This window comes from Macaca thibetana, chromosome 4 (assembly GCF_024542745.1).
Source record: "Macaca thibetana thibetana isolate TM-01 chromosome 4, ASM2454274v1, whole genome shotgun sequence".
In the NCBI taxonomy this organism is placed as follows: domain Eukaryota; kingdom Metazoa; phylum Chordata; class Mammalia; order Primates; family Cercopithecidae; genus Macaca; species Macaca thibetana.
In genome coordinates this window covers 145822690-145842150 of record NC_065581.1, presented here as the reverse complement: position 1 = coordinate 145842150, position 19461 = coordinate 145822690, and the positions used below count along the sequence as shown (strand labels likewise).

Here is a 19461-nt window from a genome sequence, read left to right as displayed (position 1 = left end):
ATTATTGCAGGGCAGGAAATCGAAATAATAATGTAAACTTAGTTCTTTTTAGGTGGGTGGAGTTAGAAACAGTTTACAAAAGAAATCCTTGAATGGCATGGATTCCAGGGATGAAGAAACCATCTAAGAGTGCTTAAACACAATTCCAAATATTGTAAACGCCCCTCCCCACAACGATAAATATCTACTTTGCTTTTAGGATACAAGCTTTTTAAAAGCCATCTTTTTCATTAAATCTAAACTTTAGGTAGAGACAAAATTTCAAGATTCAGGCCCAGTTTTAAAAATTCTTTTAAAAATATATGTTTAGTCCTCTTCTTCCTTCTCTCCATCCATCAAATATTGTCAGCAGATCCTGTGCCAGATACTATGTTTAGAAAAGAGTATAGGAGAAAGAACATTGAATTGGCAGCAAAATTACTTCAGTCTGAGTTTCAAATCCTTTGTTCTCCCTGTACCCTCCCTTTCCTGCCCACTTTTTCCACTCACCCTGTCTCTTTATTGAACAAATTCTTCGCCTTCCAGGACCACCTCAAGCTCTTTCTCCTCCAGCGAAGTAATCAATGGTGACTCCAGCCCTTAGCAGTCTCTCCTTATTACACTTCTAAAACCTCTCATTTTGTACTTATCAGGTACTCCTTGAGCGATTAGTACTATTTATTGTGTGCTTGAGTTTTCTCCATCCATCCACCCATGCATCCACAAATACATGTTTAAGCACAATTATGTGCCAGGTATCAAACTAGATGATAGATGTGCAATGTAGTCATGGTATCTACTCATGTGGATCTTAGATTCTAACTTATAGTCTCCTAAATTAGAATATTGCTCTGTGAAAATAGGGGCTGTGTCTCATTACTGAATCATAGAATTTGGAATCAAGATAAACAAGAAATGTCATCCTCTTCACCTATATGTACCCAATTTCTATTTCAAGCCTTATTCCGCCAGGGTAGCAGAAACTAAATGTCAGTGAATTAAGAGATTTCTCCTTCTCCCTCTTCCTCCATTCTGTGGGGTTGTGTCAAAGTTCCAAAGAGTTTAACTAGAGCCAAAACTAGGGAGTAGAGTGGGAAAGGGGTGTATTTCAGATCCCTGCTGTCATCTGGCTACATGGGCATCTGCTAAAATAGCCTTTTCCCAATCAGCTGCTTGGTCAATTGACCTCATGCTGGGCTGGAGACATCTTTGTTCTTGGCCACATGACCCCAGAACATCAGGTACCTTTCTTTGCTGCTTCTGCATCACTTCTGGATACAAAATGCTCATTCTGTGTCTCTTCTACTTCCAAGAGATATTTGAAACTCACAGGCTCCTATGACCCTATCTGTCTGGACACACCAGGCAGCCATTTTTTTTTCTCTGCATCCTCCCTGGGATTCTATGTGGAACTTGGTGAACAGATCTCTTTCTCTCTCTCTTTCTTTTTGTCTGTCTCTTCCTCTCTCATCAATGTTATTGAAGTATTATTGATAAGCAATAAACTATATATAGTATATTTTTCAACTTTTATTTTAGATTCAGGGGGTACATAGGCAGTTTTTTTACATGGGTGAATTGCATGTCACTGAGGTTTGGGCTATGAATGATTCCATCACCCAGGTAGCGAGCATAGTACCCAAGAGATGTTTTTTCAACATTCTCCCTTCTCCCACCTCCTCGAGTAGTCCCAGTGTCTATTGTTTCCATCTTTATGTCCACGTGTACGCAATGTTTAGCGGCCACTTATAAGTGAGAACATGCAGTGTTTGGTTTTCTGTTCCTGCATTAATTTGCTTAGGGTAATGGCCTCCAGCTGCATTGATGTTGCTGCAAAGGACATGATTTTCTCCTATCTTATGGCTGCATAGTATTCCATGATATATATGTACCACGCTTTCTTTATCCAGTCTACCATTGATGGACATCTGCATTGATTCCATGTCTTTGCTTTTGTAAATAATGCTGTGATGAGCATATGAGTGCAAGTGTGTTTTGGTAGAACAATTTATTTTCCTTTCGTTATATATGTAATATTGAGATTGTTGGGTTGAATGTCAGCTCTTCTTTAAGTTCTTTTAGACATCTCTAAACTGCTTCCCACAGTGGCTGAACTAATTTGTATTCCTGAAAACAGTGTATAAATGTTGTCTTTTCTCTGCAACCTCACCAACATCTGTTATTTTCTGACTTTTTAGTAATAGTCACTCATACTCATGTGAGATGGTATCTCATTGTGTTTTGATTTGCATTCTCTGGTGATTAGTGATGTTGAGCATTTAAAAAATATATTTATTGGCCACATGTATGTCTTCTTTTGAGAAATGTCTAATAAACTACATATATTTAAAGGTACAATTTGATATTTTCTGATGTATGTCTATACCCATGCAACTGTCACTACAATAAAGACAATGAACATATCCATTACCCACAAAGGGTTTCTTGTGCTCTAGTGTACTCCCTCAATATGTCCTCTTTTCCTTCTCTTCCTTTGGATCTCAGAAATTTCCTTTATTTGAACTAGGCTGAAAAGCCTGTATGGGGCCCTCTCTTTGGGAAACACCATTTTTATCTCTCCTTGGTTTTCCTCTGACTATACCACTTTGTTCAAGAGTAGGAAACCTCGAGGGGGGCATAAAAAGAGGAAGCGTTGGTTTTATTCATTATGTTTTCTCTCAAATCTGTGATGTGTACTGTAAGAGCCCGGGTTATAGAAACACAGAAGTCAGAAAAGGACTATATTTTTCTTTCTGCTCTTAGATTATTTCTCTGAGGCAATCATACACCATGTTTCAGATGCTTGCTTGACTGATTGAAGGGTGGGTGATATGGTTTGGCTTTGTGTCCCCACCCAAATCTCATATTGAATTGTCATTCCCAGATGTTGAGGGAGGGACCTGATGGGAGGTGACTGAATCATGGGGCAGTTTCCCCCATGCTATTCTCGAAATAGTGAGAGAGTTCTCATGAGAGCTGATGGTTTTAAAGTGTGACATATCCTTGCTCTTTCTTGCCTGCCACCATGCCTTGCTTCCCTTTCACTTTCTGCCAAGATTGTAAGTTTCCTGAGGTCTCTGCAGCCATGCAAAACTGTGAGTCAATTAAATGTCTTTCCTTTATAAATTAACCAGTCTTGGGTAGTATCTTTATAGGAGTGTGAAAACAGACTAATACAGTGGGTGAGTTATGGAGGATAAAGGGAGAAGTGAAGTATTGGGGAGAGGGGACATCAGTGAATGTTTCAAAAATGTTCTTATGACATATAGCCATGAAAGATACTTTATTCTATCACACGTAAGAAACTGTACACACTAGATAAACAATAAATGACTGTTCAGTGACTGATCCCAATGACCTAGACATCCATAGAAGCTCAGCTGTGCAGGTAGTATTGTGCCCAACAGACGGTGCCACTATTGAGGTGAGAAGAATAAACCTGGGGAAAGAGGAAAATAGCTTTGAAAAATGTACAGTTTATGTGTTTGAATTTAAGAAACTTGGCTGTCTCATCACTCTTTGAGGAGGATAATCAAACACAATAAAATGATTGGGTTGGATAGGAAGAACTCTCAGGTACTCTCTTCTAAAATCAAACGATCCTATTATGCTAAGCATAACAGGCAAGTTCGATTATATGATCCCTCAAATTGCTAATTTCTTTTGTCTTGTTGTTATACTGAATGGATAAAGCATGTGTACATTTTAATATTGGTTGCAAGGAAGTATGTTCAATCTTTCTAGAAAGTAATTTATAGTAAATATTTATTGTAGTAGTGGAGAACTTACCACTTGAGAGGACTGAACAGAATCCTCTCTCTAGTAACAGCAGCAGTAATATTTATCAAGGGCTTTCTATCTTCCAGGCTCTGTCTTAGTTTACATGTATTAACTTATTTTTGCCTTGCAATAATCCTAGGAATTAGGCATTATTTCTTCTGTTGTAGAGATGAGGAACCTGAAGCATAAAAAGATTAGCCCAGATTACACAACTACTCTATGATCAGACTAGAATTCAAACCAGGTAGGTTCAAGCTTTTAACCACTATGTCTAATGAACATTATTATATCATTTAATACTCCTAGGACTGTGCCACATGAATTATTATCCCCTGATTTGCAGATGAAGAAATAGAGCCTCAGAGAGGATAAGGAATATACCTAAGAACATAAATCTCATAATTTTGGTGGATTCGGGATTCCATATAGGGTATATCTGACTTTAAAAATTCATGCACTTAATCATGAAGCTATAACATCAAGAATGGTAAACTGTTAAAGCACTTTGACCTAGCAATTTAACTTTTCTATACTGCGGGAGTAATCAGAAATTTTGTTAAATTTGAATGTACAAAATATTACATACAAATTAAAATGTTTAAAGTATTCTAACTGATCATGGTTAAATAAACTATGTACATTCATATAATATTTTGGAATTATTGAAATGATATTTATAGAAAGTTTTTAATAATATGAAGAGTGTTCAGATTATAATGATAAATTCGAAGAAAACCAGGATATAAAATTAAATGGTTATTTTATTGCAAATGTTTTCAAAATTGAGCAGAGAAAAAAGAATGGAAGAAAATACATCAAAATGTTAATGATTAATAAAAATATTTGAATGGTTGGGTTATGGACAATTTTAATTTTATTCAGAATTTTCCATATCATAAAATTTTGTCTTAATAATGTGAAGATCAGTGTTGAGTTTTCCTTTTTATATTTGCTTTGGTATAAATTTCTCACAAAAATGCAGTTGTTGAAAACAAATTTTGAAAAACATTTACCGTCAATACTCTCCTAGGAAGTATACCAAAATACAGCAAGTTATTTAAATTTGTCAGTACAGTATGTTTAGTAGTTGAGTATAATTCTTCCTGTGAGGATCTCCTTGTGGAAGCAAATTAAATTTGGTATGTAACCTCTGCACTTTAATAACATTTGATCTACAGCTGACCAAATAGAAAGTGCAATCTCTTGTTTAGAGACAAAAGTTGAATTCTACCCTGTATCAATTATACATGTACATTTACTTCACCAAGTCCTACAGATGATGGGTCTTGCTTTAAACCCTAGTGATTGATGAAAGCAGACAAACAACTTTCAGATTTCCTGTGTGAGTTAGAAGCATTGCCACCCCTTGTCCTGGATCCCCAGCCTGAGTTACAGAACGAAATTATAGGAAAACAGCCCAAATTCCCAAACCGACTGAAATGACTGAATTTCTGTTTACGTGTTTACATTCATTTAGTGATTTTGGGCAGGTCACTTGCTTTTGAGAGTTTAACACAAACATAAGATTTGTTTGAAGAATACTACTATGGAGAACAAATTCACAGAATTGGGCACTTTGAGGTTGGAATTGGGAAGAAAGTGTTTAGTACAAAGGCCAAGACAGAATGACTACTTTCTGTCCTGAATGGGCCTGGAGAGAAATATTGCTAGAGGAGTGATCTGTGAGAAAGCAGATGAAGTGACTGAGAATGGCAGGAGGCAGAGGGAGGCCAGAGGAAGGCCCAGTGGCACCTCTGCTACCTGTATAATTATGACATTAAATTTCAGTCAGTCTACAGCACACTTCCTAAAATTAAAACAAAGTTTTTGATGACTGTTTTCAGAAATGAATCATACGGCATCTGGGGAAGTGCCTCTAGGGGTTCTACACAAATCCTCTATTAGTCATGAGCAATAGGCTGAGTTATAAAACCACATCTGGAGAATTACATTTCAAAAGACTCATCCTTTTACCTTTTATGTTACCAGGTGCTGAGCCAGGTGTTCTACATAAATTATCTCATTTGTTTTTTCTGGCAACATAATAAGGTAAGTATTATAAATCCCATTTTAAAGATGAGGGAACGAAGACTCAAAGAGTTCAATCAGTTGCTCAGTGTCACTTGACTCACACTGGGATTTGACAGGCGATCTGCTCAACTCCAGCATCCTCCAGTGTCCTTGCCGTCCTCCCATATCCCTCACAGGAAGGCAGCCTTGGTATTTAAAGGGGCACAGAACACGAAAGGCACGTGACCATGAGCTCACAGAAGGTAGTGATTGTATGGCCAGGAAATAGAGGACATGAAGTAGACCTATGCAGTAGGATCTATTTATAGTAACAATACACAACAAACGGGTGATAATACATGACGGACATGTTTGGGGATGAAGCTATTTGGAAATAACAACACAGAAGAATTTAATAGGTTAGAAAGAAGTCCAGATACTACCAGGTAAATACGCAGATCTAGGAAAATTACAGACGTGGTTTAAGGACCTTATTACAGGCCTAATACCTTCTGATGGATGCAGTTTCAAGTGCATGCAGGTTTAAAATAATTTACATTTGATTACTTATGGATGGAAGTAAGTTTTGGGGAGGCAAAATGTATTTTGTTTCCTCTTGGGAGCCTTGTGCACTCTATCAAACAGCCTAAATTAAAATAATTTTACTGGCCTGTGTGTGTTGATAAAATTACTATTTAAAGCAAACAGGCGCCTTCAATTTTTCAGAAGAGGAGGGAATTAGAGATAGAAAATCGGTAAGCTGTGACACCTGCACAGAATCCTTGTTTGAAATTCAGAAAGGGAATGAACTACGTAAAAACTTGGTTTTCAAATTTTTTTTTAGAAAGAGATATGAGATGTTACTGCTGTAGTCTAAATGAACAGAACAGGAAATGTAATGAATTAACTAAATAATTTCCATATAGTCTAGTTTCCAGGAAGAAAAGAGACATTTAATTGAGATGTACATAGTAAGGTGATTCAGACAGATGGGTATAGGAATGTAAGACAATGTAGACCAAAGATGACTCCTGTTTGAAGCTCCAAACTAGCTTGGCAGAGACAGAGAGGAACATAAGGGGCTCTGAGCTAGCACTAGGTATAAATGGGAAAGTCAGTTACTTGCTACTCTTGAGAAGGGAATACTGAGGTCCTTGGGCTGTTGATGAGAAAGGCTGAGGCTGAGTATACAGAGTTCTGATGCAGCCTACACTATTAACCTATCATCTGGAGAATGGAACCTGGAAAGTACTCTGTGATTAGCAGCCTGTGCCAGGTGGTCCAGGCCATCAGCAGTGTATCAGTCAGAAACCACTCCAACTAGTTAAGAGAAAGGATTAATTACAGTAATTATAATCACTAAATTGATTATAGAATCAGTGGGAAAATAGAGGAAACAGAAAATAAAGCTTTCAGAGACCACTTTGAATGTATATCACGGAACTAGGCTATCAAAAGAGCTACTGCCTTTCCTATGATCAGTACAGGTGTCATGATCAGGGAACAGCCATGATCTGGAAGACCAAGAGAAGCCATGGAGGTACAGCCTTATTCTCAGTTCCACCTTTCAGTTATTGTACAAGTGCTGGGGGAACTTCATCATGTCTGGAGTCCTAGCCCAAGGCATGTACTCTGACTGCAGAAAAGTGCACCAAAAGGAGGTTGCATGGTTCATGTGCTCGTTTACCACACCCAGCACAAGAAGCATTGTGTGTTTGGAGGGACAGTGCCTGCTGTGGGTCAGATAACTACTGGAGATGATGTTTCTTGTCTGTCACTCTTTGTGTTTTATTTTTTCTTGAAGGAAAATTCTCCACATAAAACATAGTCAAAAAACAAAAATAACTATATTTTATGTTTTACAGTGTATGTAGCTAAACAATTAATTACATTTTCCTCATTTTCTTGGAAGAAAGTATTTTGATATTGTGTTACTTTTAGGGAGAATTACAGAAAGTGTAGGGCCAAGTGTTTATTTTTCCTTTATAGGAATTAGTCTTCTACCCTAAATGCTATATTCCTCTTGAATAATACTCTAGATGTTGCTGTCCAAAGAGAATGTATTCTGACCCAGGTCATGGAAACAGAGCCACTCAGGAGCTGTTATTTTACTATTTTTATTATTATTTTTTAACACAGTCTCACTGTGTCACCCAGGCTGGAGTGCAGTGGTGCGATCTCGGCTCACTGCAACCTCCGCTCCTGCGTTCAAGTGATTCTGCTGCCTCAGCCTCCCATGTAGCTGGGATCGCAGGCGCGTAACATCATGCATAGCTAATTTTTGCATTTTTAGTAGAGATGGGGTTCTGCCATGTTGATCAGGCTAGTCTGGAACTCCTGACCTCAGATGACCCACCCACCTTGATCTCCTAAATTGCTGGGATTATAGGCATGAGTCACTGTGCCCAGCCAGCTGTGATGTTTCAGTAAAGGGAGGGGTGTTTTTGATGTAACCAGTCAGTTTTTCATTTTACATAGTTTCTACTTCTTCCTGGAAAATTCTTAGGTACTAAGGTTGCAGGTGTCACTTGAAATGTGTTTAAATGTGCAGAAAAACATGTAAACATGTATATTCTTTCTTTTGTTTTTCTGAACCCTTGCCCATGGGGAGAAATCTTAAGTACTCCCTCATACATTTTGAAGTTAATATCTACATTTTTAAAAATCATAATTTTATATTGTTGCAAAAGATGTACTTTTGGTTATACTTACTGATATTTTAAAAGAAAACTGTTACATCACTCAAACATATCCAATAGAATCAAAAGTAGAGAAAAAGGTATACATTTAGAACAATTCTATGGAATTATCAAATGGTTTCAGATAATACTGAGAATCTCAGGTTTATCAAATTTCTGTGCTTCTCTGCCCACGCCCTTGCTGAGATGTTGCTGGGTGGGTTGTGTGTGTGTAGGAGGGAGAGAATTCAGTCAAGCTCCTGGCAGAGGGGAGGAGTCACTTCCCAGAGGACCAGTTGGTGAGACCGGGAGAGATAGCCCCACCCACTGCAGATATCTAACCTACCTTCCTCTGAAGAGTAACAACAGTGCCAGAGACAGGGAAGTCCGGATATGGCTGGCTGTTTCACATTCTTTGCACGTTCAAAAGAGGAAGATTTTTCTTTTTTTCCTCTGTGGTGTCCTTCTACCACAGAGCTCTATGCTTCATAGCTTAGCTCTCATAATCTTCTGTCTTCTGATAGTCTTCAAATTCTTTTATTTGAATAACCTCAAAATGATTTTCAAAATCTGTAAACCTCATCATAAATTTTCAAGTTATTATCTACAATTTATCATTCTAACTTTAATAGTTACAAAGAATGTAATTTCTGGAGCATGGTAAGTACTGATATTTTTAAAGAAACTGTTAAAACGCTTTTTAAAATGTGTCCAGTAGAATCTAAATATGATTGTAATTTGACCTGCTATTATCCAATTATAAAAGAAGAGCAAGTTCTTCCTTGACAATAATTTTACATTGTTTCTTTTTCTTCTAAAATTTATATTTTCATTCAATTTCTCTCCTAAGATTCTACCATACTCTTTAGGATAAAAATGAATCCAGGAATGAATAGGATAAAACATCCTATTATAATATTATTAATATGTGTTATTATGGGCATATACTTCTATGCATAACATTTTATTTCTAATCAAATATGTAAATTGAAATTTATTTTATTTCCTATAGCTTTAAGTCTCATTTCACTGTCTGGTTTTGGTATCCGTGTAATACTGCCCTCATAGAATGAGTTGGGAAGTGATTCCTCCTATGCTATTTTTTGGAAGTAGACCATTAACTTTTAATACAATTATTGAAATGACAGGATTTAAGTCTACTATTTTATTTGTTCTCTATCCCCTGAATTTTCTGTTTTTCAGCTATTTTCCCCCACCCTACTTCTTCCTACCTTCTTATGGATTATTTGAACATTGAATTTTTGGCTATACATCTTCGTATTATTTTTCAGTGATTGCTTTAGGTATTGCAATATAAATACCTAACTTTTCATAATCTAATATGGCTAATATTATACCACTTTATGTTAAATATAGAAAACTTGCAACCATATAGCTCTTTAACCTGTTTGTCCTTCATGGTAAAATATCATATAACATCTCCATACATTGAAAATCCAGAACAGAGTGTTATAATTTTTGCTTTCAGCAGAACTTAAAAGAAAAATATAATCATTTAATTTATGCACATATTTATCATTTCTGTTGTTCTTTATTTCTAAAGAGTCCAATAATCTTGTGGTATTATTCCCCTTCAATTTGAAGAATCTTATTCTATCATTTCTTGTAGATAATATCTGCTGTGGATAGATTTCATTAGTTTTTTTTTCTGTTCATTTGAGAATGTCATCCTTTCTCCATTTTTGACGGACATTTTTACAGAATATGGAATTCTGGGTTGACTTTTATCCAGCAGTTTAAAAATGTTTTCCCACTGTATTCTGGCCCCCAATTCTTTCTGATGAGAAACCCAGGGTAATTAAAATCATCATTCAATTGTATGTCATAGTTTTTTTTTCTGTAGCTACTTTCAAGATTTTTTCTTTATGTTTGGTGTTCAAAATTTAGATTATAATGAATCCAGGAATGGTTTTTATTTTTGAGGTTATCTTGTTTGGCAGTAGTTAAGAACTGTGAAGGGTCTGAAATTCTACCTTACCTGCAAGCTAACTATTTCATGGATGCTGGTAGAAGATACAATACTCCTGGGTAAGAGACAAAGGACTTTATTATTCATGGCACTGCAGGCAGCTTGAGCGTCATATACTCATTGGTTTACCTGCCTCCAAAGTCCCATAGTGTGATATGGAGTAGCCCAGGAAAATGCTGTATGTGTAGTAGATTTGAATTATAGCTGAGGAAAGCCTGAAAATTTAGAGGGTACTGATAACAGACATACCCAACTTTTGCCTGAAAAAAGACATTATCTTTTATTATAATGGTCATGAAACAAATCTACCCTGTGCCACAGAGGGAGATAATGTCTCTGTTACTCAGGTTATTTGCTATACAGACATGCTTGAAAATAAAATCTGAAATAAAAGCTGATATAAAATGTGCATAAATGTCATAGAGAATTGTTTTCCAATAAGGACACGCTGGACTTCTTGAATCTGTTAACATATGTCTTTTACCAATACTTACTACATTTTTGGCCATGATTTTTTTTCAAACAATCTACCTGAATCTTTTTCTTCCCTCCTTTTGGGATTCCAGTGTCCTATATAATGCCTCGTGGATCTCTAAGGCCTGCTAATTAAAAAATATAATTTTATCTCTTTTCTTCAGATTAGATAATGATGGCAGCCACAATGCCAGCTGTGGCAGGGAAGCACCATCAGGGTTGCAGGCTCCATGGAGCTGGAAGGGAAAAGCAGCATCCCCGTCTCTTCTGAGTTGGGGTGGGAGCTCCCCAGGTTCCACGGCAGCCACCCAAATTGTGGCTGCAGACCTAGGCCTCCCACTGCATGGAGCAGGAAGAAGCTCCACCCACCAGAGCACAGCTGCAGCCTCCCAAATGGCTCTTGGGGGCTGGGGAAGGCACCCTTAACCTTACAGGCTTACAGGCTTGGAAGTGCCTGCTCCCACTGCCTGGCTTCTCCCTGCTGTCATCCTGGCTCTGATCTCAGAGCAAAGTTGGGGCCAAGCCAGGGGACCAGGGGGCAGGTCCCTGGTGAGGACCCACCTTCAGGCCAGGGAGGGCCTGAAGGCTGGGAGCTGGGCTACCAGTCCCACAGACCAGAGTGAGAATTTGTAGTGCCTTTTCTGGGCTGCCCATGGCTGCCCGTGGACCAATCAGTGTGCACTTCCTCCCCGCTGATGTCCATAAAAGCCTAGGGCTCAGCCAGAGGTGAGCAGACAACAGGAGGACTAGCAGCAGAGAGGAGCTACTCTCTCTGTTGACAGCAGGAAATGTTGGGATGATCAGTTACAGAGAGGAACTACCCACTCTGGGGCCTCCCCTCTGCCGAGCTCTTCAGAGACCTGCAGAGATGTCTGGACTACCAACTGCAGAGAGGAGAAACTCACTACAGGGCCTCCTCTCTGCTAGGAGCTGGGAAGACAATGGGATGACCTGCCTGCAGAGAGGAGCAACCCACTCCAGGGCCTCCTCTCTGCCGAGAGCTGCAGAGATGATGGGGTGACCTGCTTGCAGAGAGGAGCTTCCCACTCCAGGGTCTCCTCTCTGCTAGGAGTTGAACACTTGTTGGGACACCCTGGCTGTGGAAAGGAGCTACCCACTGTGGACCTCCTGTGGGCTATTCTATTGCTCAATAAAGCTCTTCTTCAATTTGTTCACCCCCCACTTGTCAGCATACTTCATTCTTCCTGGTCACAGGATGAGAACTCAGGACCTGCTGAATGGTGGAGCTAAGAGAGCTATAACACAAACAGGGCTGACACATGCCCCTCGCTTGCCACATTGCAGGTAAAGAGAAGGAGAGAAGAGCTGTGGCCCCTCATGGAGACCAGACCTAGGAGCTTTCCAAGCCAGGGCTGTGACTCCCTCTTTGGGGTCCTGTGGTACTTGGCATGTCCAAGCTTCCAGGCACCACTGCATTCCCCAGTACCAGCTGGGGAAGCTGCTTGTAGTGTGCCTGGTCCAGCCGCAGCCTTGCAGAGAGCTGGTGTCCATGCCGGCACCTGGGGCACCTGCCCCGCAGCAGCAGCCAGTGTGTCTGTGCAGTGGCTGGACCCTGCTCTTGCTCACATACCCCTCACTGCTGCACACCTGACTCACCCTTGGCAGGTGTGGAATCCAGGCCAGTAGTGTGAGCCGAGCACAATTTGCCAGGCTGAATGGGTGGGATGAGCCCAGTGGGCCCTAGCAAAGCTTGTGCTAAGGTGCCACTGGCCAGAGGTTTCAGGCCAGAAAAGTGACACCCCAAAGATCCTGTAACAGTAAGTTCTACTGATTCATCTTCAAATGCACTGATTTTTTTCCTCTCTTATTTCCAATCTTCTGCTGAGTCCATCTGGTAATTTGAAAAATTTCGGATATTGTTTTTTTCAGTTCCAAAATGTCCATTCGGTTATTTTTTGTAGTATGCACTCCTCTAAGTACTCTTATCCTTTCGTTCTTTTTAAATGTGTTATTCTTTAACTCACAGAGCATAACTGTCACAGCTGCTTTAAAGCCTTTGCCTGATAGTTCCAACATCGAGTCATCTTGGGAATGGCCTCTGTTTATTGTATCTTCCCTTGAGAATTGGTCAGACTTTCCTGGTTCTTGCCATGTTGAGTAATCTTGGCTTTTATCCTGGATGATGTGAATGTTATATCGTACAGTCTCTGGATCTGGTTATAATCCTCTGGAGAATGTTGATGTTTAGAAGGCAAACAACTTGCATTGGTTTAGATCAAGTGTCTGATCTTTTATTGCTGTGGTTTATATCTCAGTTCAGTTCTCAAAGCATTTTCAATGCTAGTTTGAGTGTGTTCCTCACATGAATAACTCAGATGCTAGTCTGAGACATAGGCAGTGGTTTAAATCTCACTTGATTTCTCAAAGCCTTTACTGTGCTGGTTTGGGTCTGCCCCACACATGCACAGATGAGGAGTAAGCCTGAGCCTTGTATAGATTTACAGATTTAGTAGATCTCCTTTTCTAGGTCTCAATACCCTGGGATTCCCTTACACTCTCCAGCGTGCAGGACCGACTTCCAGGCAGAAATATGAGGTTCCCCTAGAAGCTTTGTGGCTGCTGCCGCTGCCAAACCACTGTATGACTGGAGTTCACCCTGAAGACAAAGTTGTGAGAATGAACAACAACAAAAGAAAATAATACCCATGTTTCTTTTCTCTCTGCCATCTGCCTGATTTGTTTATGTTTCAGAACCTTCAGTAGTTTTTTTTTCGGAGTTCCCAGTTAATTGACAACAAAGTTCTAGTTCTAGTTAACTAGAGGAATGAAATTTGGTGTTTAAATCTGGTGCTGGTTCTGAAACAACTCCGACCTCTTAACTATTTTAATGTGAATGATAATTTTCTCTGTAAGGCTCATCCTGAGAAAAGTTTGTGGTCAGTTATAGAAAAAATGGCGATTATATCTTTGCTTTTCTTCTCTTTTCTGATTTCTTCTCTTATCTTATATTGTCCCAACTTTCCCTAAACACACAATACCCTTATGTTTTATGCTTTCTAGTGCCTGTGATTAAAAATCTTCCCTAGGCCAGTTCTCATCTCTTTCTTAGTATTTTCTCAACTCTGTTAAGAATCCCATTTTCTCAGTAATCTACTTGAACTTAGTTATCAGGTGAAGTACATTTGATAATCTAATTCTCTTAAAGGTGCTGCTGTCTGATAATGGTTATCGCTCCAGTCAATGTTCCACTGAAATACTTTAAGGTATTTTTGGAAGATGACTTTGTATCAAATCTAAAGCCTCATCTCTGATAATAGTATTTTAAGTTTCAGTATCAGATAATTATAGAGATACTTTCATACAGAGTAAATCAGTAGTAAAATTTTACCCATATATAAGGGCAATCATGATTGATTATTTATATGTGACATTTCTTATATTTATATTTTATAATACAAACATGTATAATTTTAAAAAATCATATTAGTAATAAAAATGAATATATGTTTCAGTAATGGTTTAGACTTTTAACTAATAATTTTTTGGTATTTTATATTTAGTAATTTTTAAAATTCAGCAATAAAATATAGAAAATCTCTTGGGAACAGCTGGGATTAGCTTTTTGTTATTACTATCATGATACCCTTTAAGACATCATTAAATACTTTTACTAAACGAAAGGAAAATGGTAAATACAATGAACTGTGAAAAACAGATAAAAATTCTAAAAACAACAGATTTTTCTACCTTCTCCTCAAGTCACCCAGACCTACCTGAGTGAAATTTCTATGATGTAAATCTAATGTTACACGTTGTCTTTTTCATATTGCCTGGAAATAATTATGAAAACATTGGCCAATAGCATAGCATTTAGGCAAAATAATTGATAGTGCTTAAAATTTAGGTCAGACATCATCATCTGCTTTGTAGCATTTTCCCTGCTTTGCTCAGAAGAATGAAGCACTTCACTGTGTATATATCAAGAAAACATTTATCATATTGTGTGCTAACAGCTTGTTTAATTGGCAGTCTCTTTCATTGGTTTATGACTTCTTTGAAGTAAAAAAACTCTGTCTTTCTCAATCTTTGCTTCTTTAGAGTAACAGTAAATCCTCATTTAATGTCTGTCCAAAAAGATATGAAAAGTAAAGAAGGAAGGATGAAAAGAAGGAAAGATCATGGCTAGCAGCAGGGTTATTATGGTCCAAAGGAGCCAGGCATGGAACAGTCAAATATAATTCAAGTGAGTGGTAAAAAGTAGAGGTTGGAAATCCAGAGCCCAGGGTCCTGTGACATAGGCAAAAGGAAGGTAGTCTGTTTGTGTTTGCTCTGGGTTAGGAGGTAAAGCATTCGTCCAATCAACAAGAGAGGCAAGGCAAGCAAGGAGAGAATCCACCATGACATGCCATGACCAACTGGGTTGAGGTCCAGGTGGTTAGAGTTCAAGGTGAGCCAGATACTCACCACAGGAACCATAAATGTGAAGAAACTCTGATTTCAAGGGCATATTCTGACATAGTGGTTGAGGAGAAGGTGCAATGGCTGTCGGCATCCCTTCTTTGGTACCTTCTTCGAAAACAGCCTTGGAGATTTTATTTCACCCCCAGACTTGGGTTATTCAACAGAGTCTCTCAGGAATCTGCTTAAAACAGTAAAGTATATATTAAGTGTCCGATGTGAGCAGACAGCTATGTAAGATGCTAGGAGCTGTGCTAAGCAAAAGCTCAACAGACAAAGCATCTACTTTAGGGAAAAATAATAAGAGGTGTGTGTGTGTGTGTGCGCGCGCGCGCACGTGTGTGTGAATTCAACTAGGCTGAAATAATGTGTTTCAAGCTTGGCCTGGTAGAAATTCATGTTGTGAAAATGTCTTAAATAATATTGGGAGAAAATGCAACAAAGACTTGAAAATCAATGAAGGTTTAGAGCTTAGGGTAGGTGAAGCATTTTTCCCTTGTGCTTTACACTGTTTTCTTTTATCCATCGAGACACTGGGCTAGATTCTCCTATATGATAAATAGAAATTTACTAACCCCATTTGGGAAACTAGTCATCAATCAATTCAGTTAAGTAAATATTTTCAAATACCTTCATGTGTCTAGTGTTGTGGCAAATGTGGAGGAGAAAAAGAGAATTATTGGCATCATCTTGCTTTTGAAAATGTATTCACAGAGGACAAATGAAGCAGTAGGAAATAACAAGAAGAAGGCTTATCACAAAGACCCTGAATGAATTTAATGAAAAGCCATGAAGAGCACCAGTACATAAAGCTACTTCTTGCTTTCTCAGATTATCCGTCTCAGGGATAGTCAAGGACTTGGATGACCATTGCAGTGACTTTTGAATTGAGTTCCCTGCTTGATTTTGCTTCTGTTCTTCAGATTCCTTTCTTTCTCTTGAGTTCCTGGGCAACCCTGTGTAATTTGATATCATCGTCATGGCATCTATGATGGTACTCTGGCTATGTCTCCCCCAGTGCTGGGACTGTGAGACAATCCTAGGGAGGACTGGGCTTCCTACCTTCTAATTAGCAGTAGGAAAGTGACAGAGCAGTCTGTAAGCACTGGGTGGATGCCCTTGAAACAGCTGGAATGGGCACCATTAAGAAGCAAATGTTTTTTCAGCTTATATTGGACGGTTATAATTGAGTCTGTTTCTTCGGAGGTTGAGAAAACACATCTTTTTCTACTCTAATGTCAGCTCTTATGGCCAACCCCAGATGATCTCATCTTAGGTGATCCCAGCTGTTGGTGTTTTAATTTCTCAGTAAGTGCTATCGAAGAACTTAGAATACACTTTTCAGGAATGGTGTACTAGACCTTTGATTGCAAGAAACAAAGCTAGCTGAGTGAAAGGATATTTACTTAATACATAAACATGGAAATAAGCTGGGCCTTGTGAGAATGAAGTTGGAAACTGGAAAGCTTTAGGAATGGAGATAGATACTCCCTCTGCTTCTCTCTGCATTTCTGGCTTTTGCTTCTGTCAGCACATCTGCTCTAATCCCTTGTTTCGCTGTGCAATTTGGCTTTTTCTAACTTAAACATTAGTTCATACAATGGTCAGGCGGGTCACCCCAGCTCCACCTCTATATGACCTGTCAGTGGAAGCTCCTGCTATCAAACTCTAGCTTTATAAGTCTTAGTTCAAAATCTCAGAGAAGGAGCTTTCCTGGAGACATCTGCCCACGTACTGCTCCATCACTGTGGCCACAGGAGCAGGGTCATATGGTAAATATGTGGCCACCAAGCTCATCCCTACAGCTGATGTTGTGCTATAACAAATAATATGATACCAGCTGTGCAAGAATCACCAGACCTACCTACAGAAGTGCATAGGAGTGACACCCAGCCTTGGAGCAATCCTTCTTGCCCAAGTCAACTCACCTTGCCAGCTCTTCCTGAAACAGGATGACTCACTGCCTTTCTAGATCCAGAGTTTGAGAGCTCTCTCTTTGTTCAAGGGTTTCAGGGGTCTAACTGCCAAATTCCCAAGTTACCTTTTTTTTTTGTCTTAAAGAATGTTTATGGATATGGGTCCTCATGTAAAAGGAATTCTGGTGGCCTGCTGCCTGGGTATCCCAAGGTTCTCTGGATGTGCTTAGCCTGCATTGGATATCAGCATAACCCTGGTCCCACACAGTTTAATAAATTGTATGTTGTTTAAAAAGGGGAAGAGATTAATATGGCTAAGTTGATATGGAAAAATATTTTCAGTGGCAGAAAATTCCCTTCTTTGATTGTTTCTTCCCCCATAGTCTTGAAAGAAAGTCAACTGTTTGGAGCAGACTAAAATCTGTCTTGAAAATTAGGGAGTAAATTTTATTTAATTCATTCAATGAACATTTGCTGTTCCATGCATCAGACACTGTGTGAAGTCCTGTGCCAACTGAGATGATGTTCCTTGATTTGTAATGGGCCTCTCTGTATGCAGGATTGGCTACACAATTTGAGGGACCCAGAATAAAATGAAAATGCAAGGTTTCTCCTTCAGAAATTATGAAGACTCTTCAAGTTGGTGATAGAGCATTACATTAAGGGCAGGGCCCTTCTGAGTGTGAGACTCTGTGTGTTGTGCAGCTTGCATGTGCACGAAACCATCCCTGGCTGTATGAGCATAGGCGTACTTTAACCATGTTCCTCACCATGCCATGAAGAAGATAGGGGACACTATATTTTCTTCCTATGGGGTAGATATATGAGGTAGCCCCAATGATTCCTCTCCTTCTTCAGACTGTTTGCACCATAGGCAAACAACAACAACAACAACAAAAACCTCACAGTTTGTAATTCTTTTAAAGATCAAAACTCATTGCTTTTAATTATGATCTCTCATAATTTAGTTACAATATGGCATAATCAGTAATCATTAGTTAATTATAAATACGTATTCCCTATAGCAGTTTTCATGTTAAATCTCCCTTTTTCTTGTTATTGTGTAAAACTTTCAGGTTATATGTTTATAAGCTCTCTGTAATAGATTTTACATACAGTTAATTTTGGTTTAGTTTGTATCCTGGATTATAACAGTCTACAAAATAGCAACTCAATACATTTTAGCTGAGAAAGACAATTGACCCGTTGTGTTTCAAAGGGATACAGTGATTTACAATGCCTGAATTTGCAAATTTCAAGTCTTTATTATGCTAAACCAGAGGGAAATGGTGTATCCTGAGAGGAAAATGGCAGATTTCTACAAGCTGTATAATGTACCTTAAAATAATTTAAGTAATAAGTTTCATCTCAGGATTTTCATTAACTCAAGCAGCATGTATTATAAAACACATCAGGCTGATGTATTTTAAAAAATCTGAATTTTTTTTAAGAAGGAAGGGCTTATATAAAATATTTAGATGAAAAAGCTTCTAAAGTGAGAATAAAGTGTCTTGGGAATTATTCATAAAAATTACAATAAAATTATCCTTTGTAGCATCAATATTTGGCCTGAAATTTAATATATAATCATATTGTGAAGGTCATTTTCTTTTTCAAGGCTGGACTTCTGAACTGATCTATCTTCCCTTATGTATTCTTTATCCCGCTGTGATACTCCTGTGGACCTGGGCTCTGCTCTCTGCAGGACTGTCTCACTCTCCCATTTGCAGATGCCATCATTTCAGGGACAAGGAAAGGTTCCACATCAGATGCAGGCAGAAACTGAAGCTCTGGGTATTCCAGCCTGCCATCTACAGGCTTGTTTCACCCTGCTTGGTTCCTGAAGTGGTGGGAACTTGAGAAACAATACACTGAGAGTCCCTTTCCTACCATTGAGAACGATCTGTAAATAGTCTGTTAATTTGAGCTCATTGTCTGGTACATAAGAAAGATTCAGCTCTGGCTAAGCAGAGGTCTGCGTCTTCTCTTATTCTTTCAATCCCATTGGAAGTATGGCCAGTCTGCTGCATAGACCTGCTTGATGGGCTCCTGCCTTCTGGTTCCTACTCTAGTTCTTTCCTGGGACTGGATTCTAGACCATGGGGTTCCCTGGTACCCCACCTGATTTCCAAGCTCCTGTCAGGCTCTTCTGTCTGCTTCAAGCATTTATAGAGAGACTTGAATGTCTATCAAGTCTAATCTGACTCTGCCTGCC

At 38.9% G+C, this 19461-nt stretch overlaps 1 long non-coding RNA gene across 1 annotated transcript in view; it reads left to right on the top strand.

The window, feature by feature from the left end:
- Positions 1-3223: 3223 nt before the first annotated feature.
- LOC126953289 (uncharacterized) overlaps positions 3224-19461 on the top strand; it is a 79647-nt gene continuing 63409 nt past the window's right edge. The window contains exons 1-2 of the long non-coding RNA XR_007725179.1: positions 3224-4003; positions 5749-5808. This is a non-coding gene — a long non-coding RNA (uncharacterized LOC126953289). The remainder of the gene's footprint in view (positions 4004-5748; positions 5809-19461) is intronic.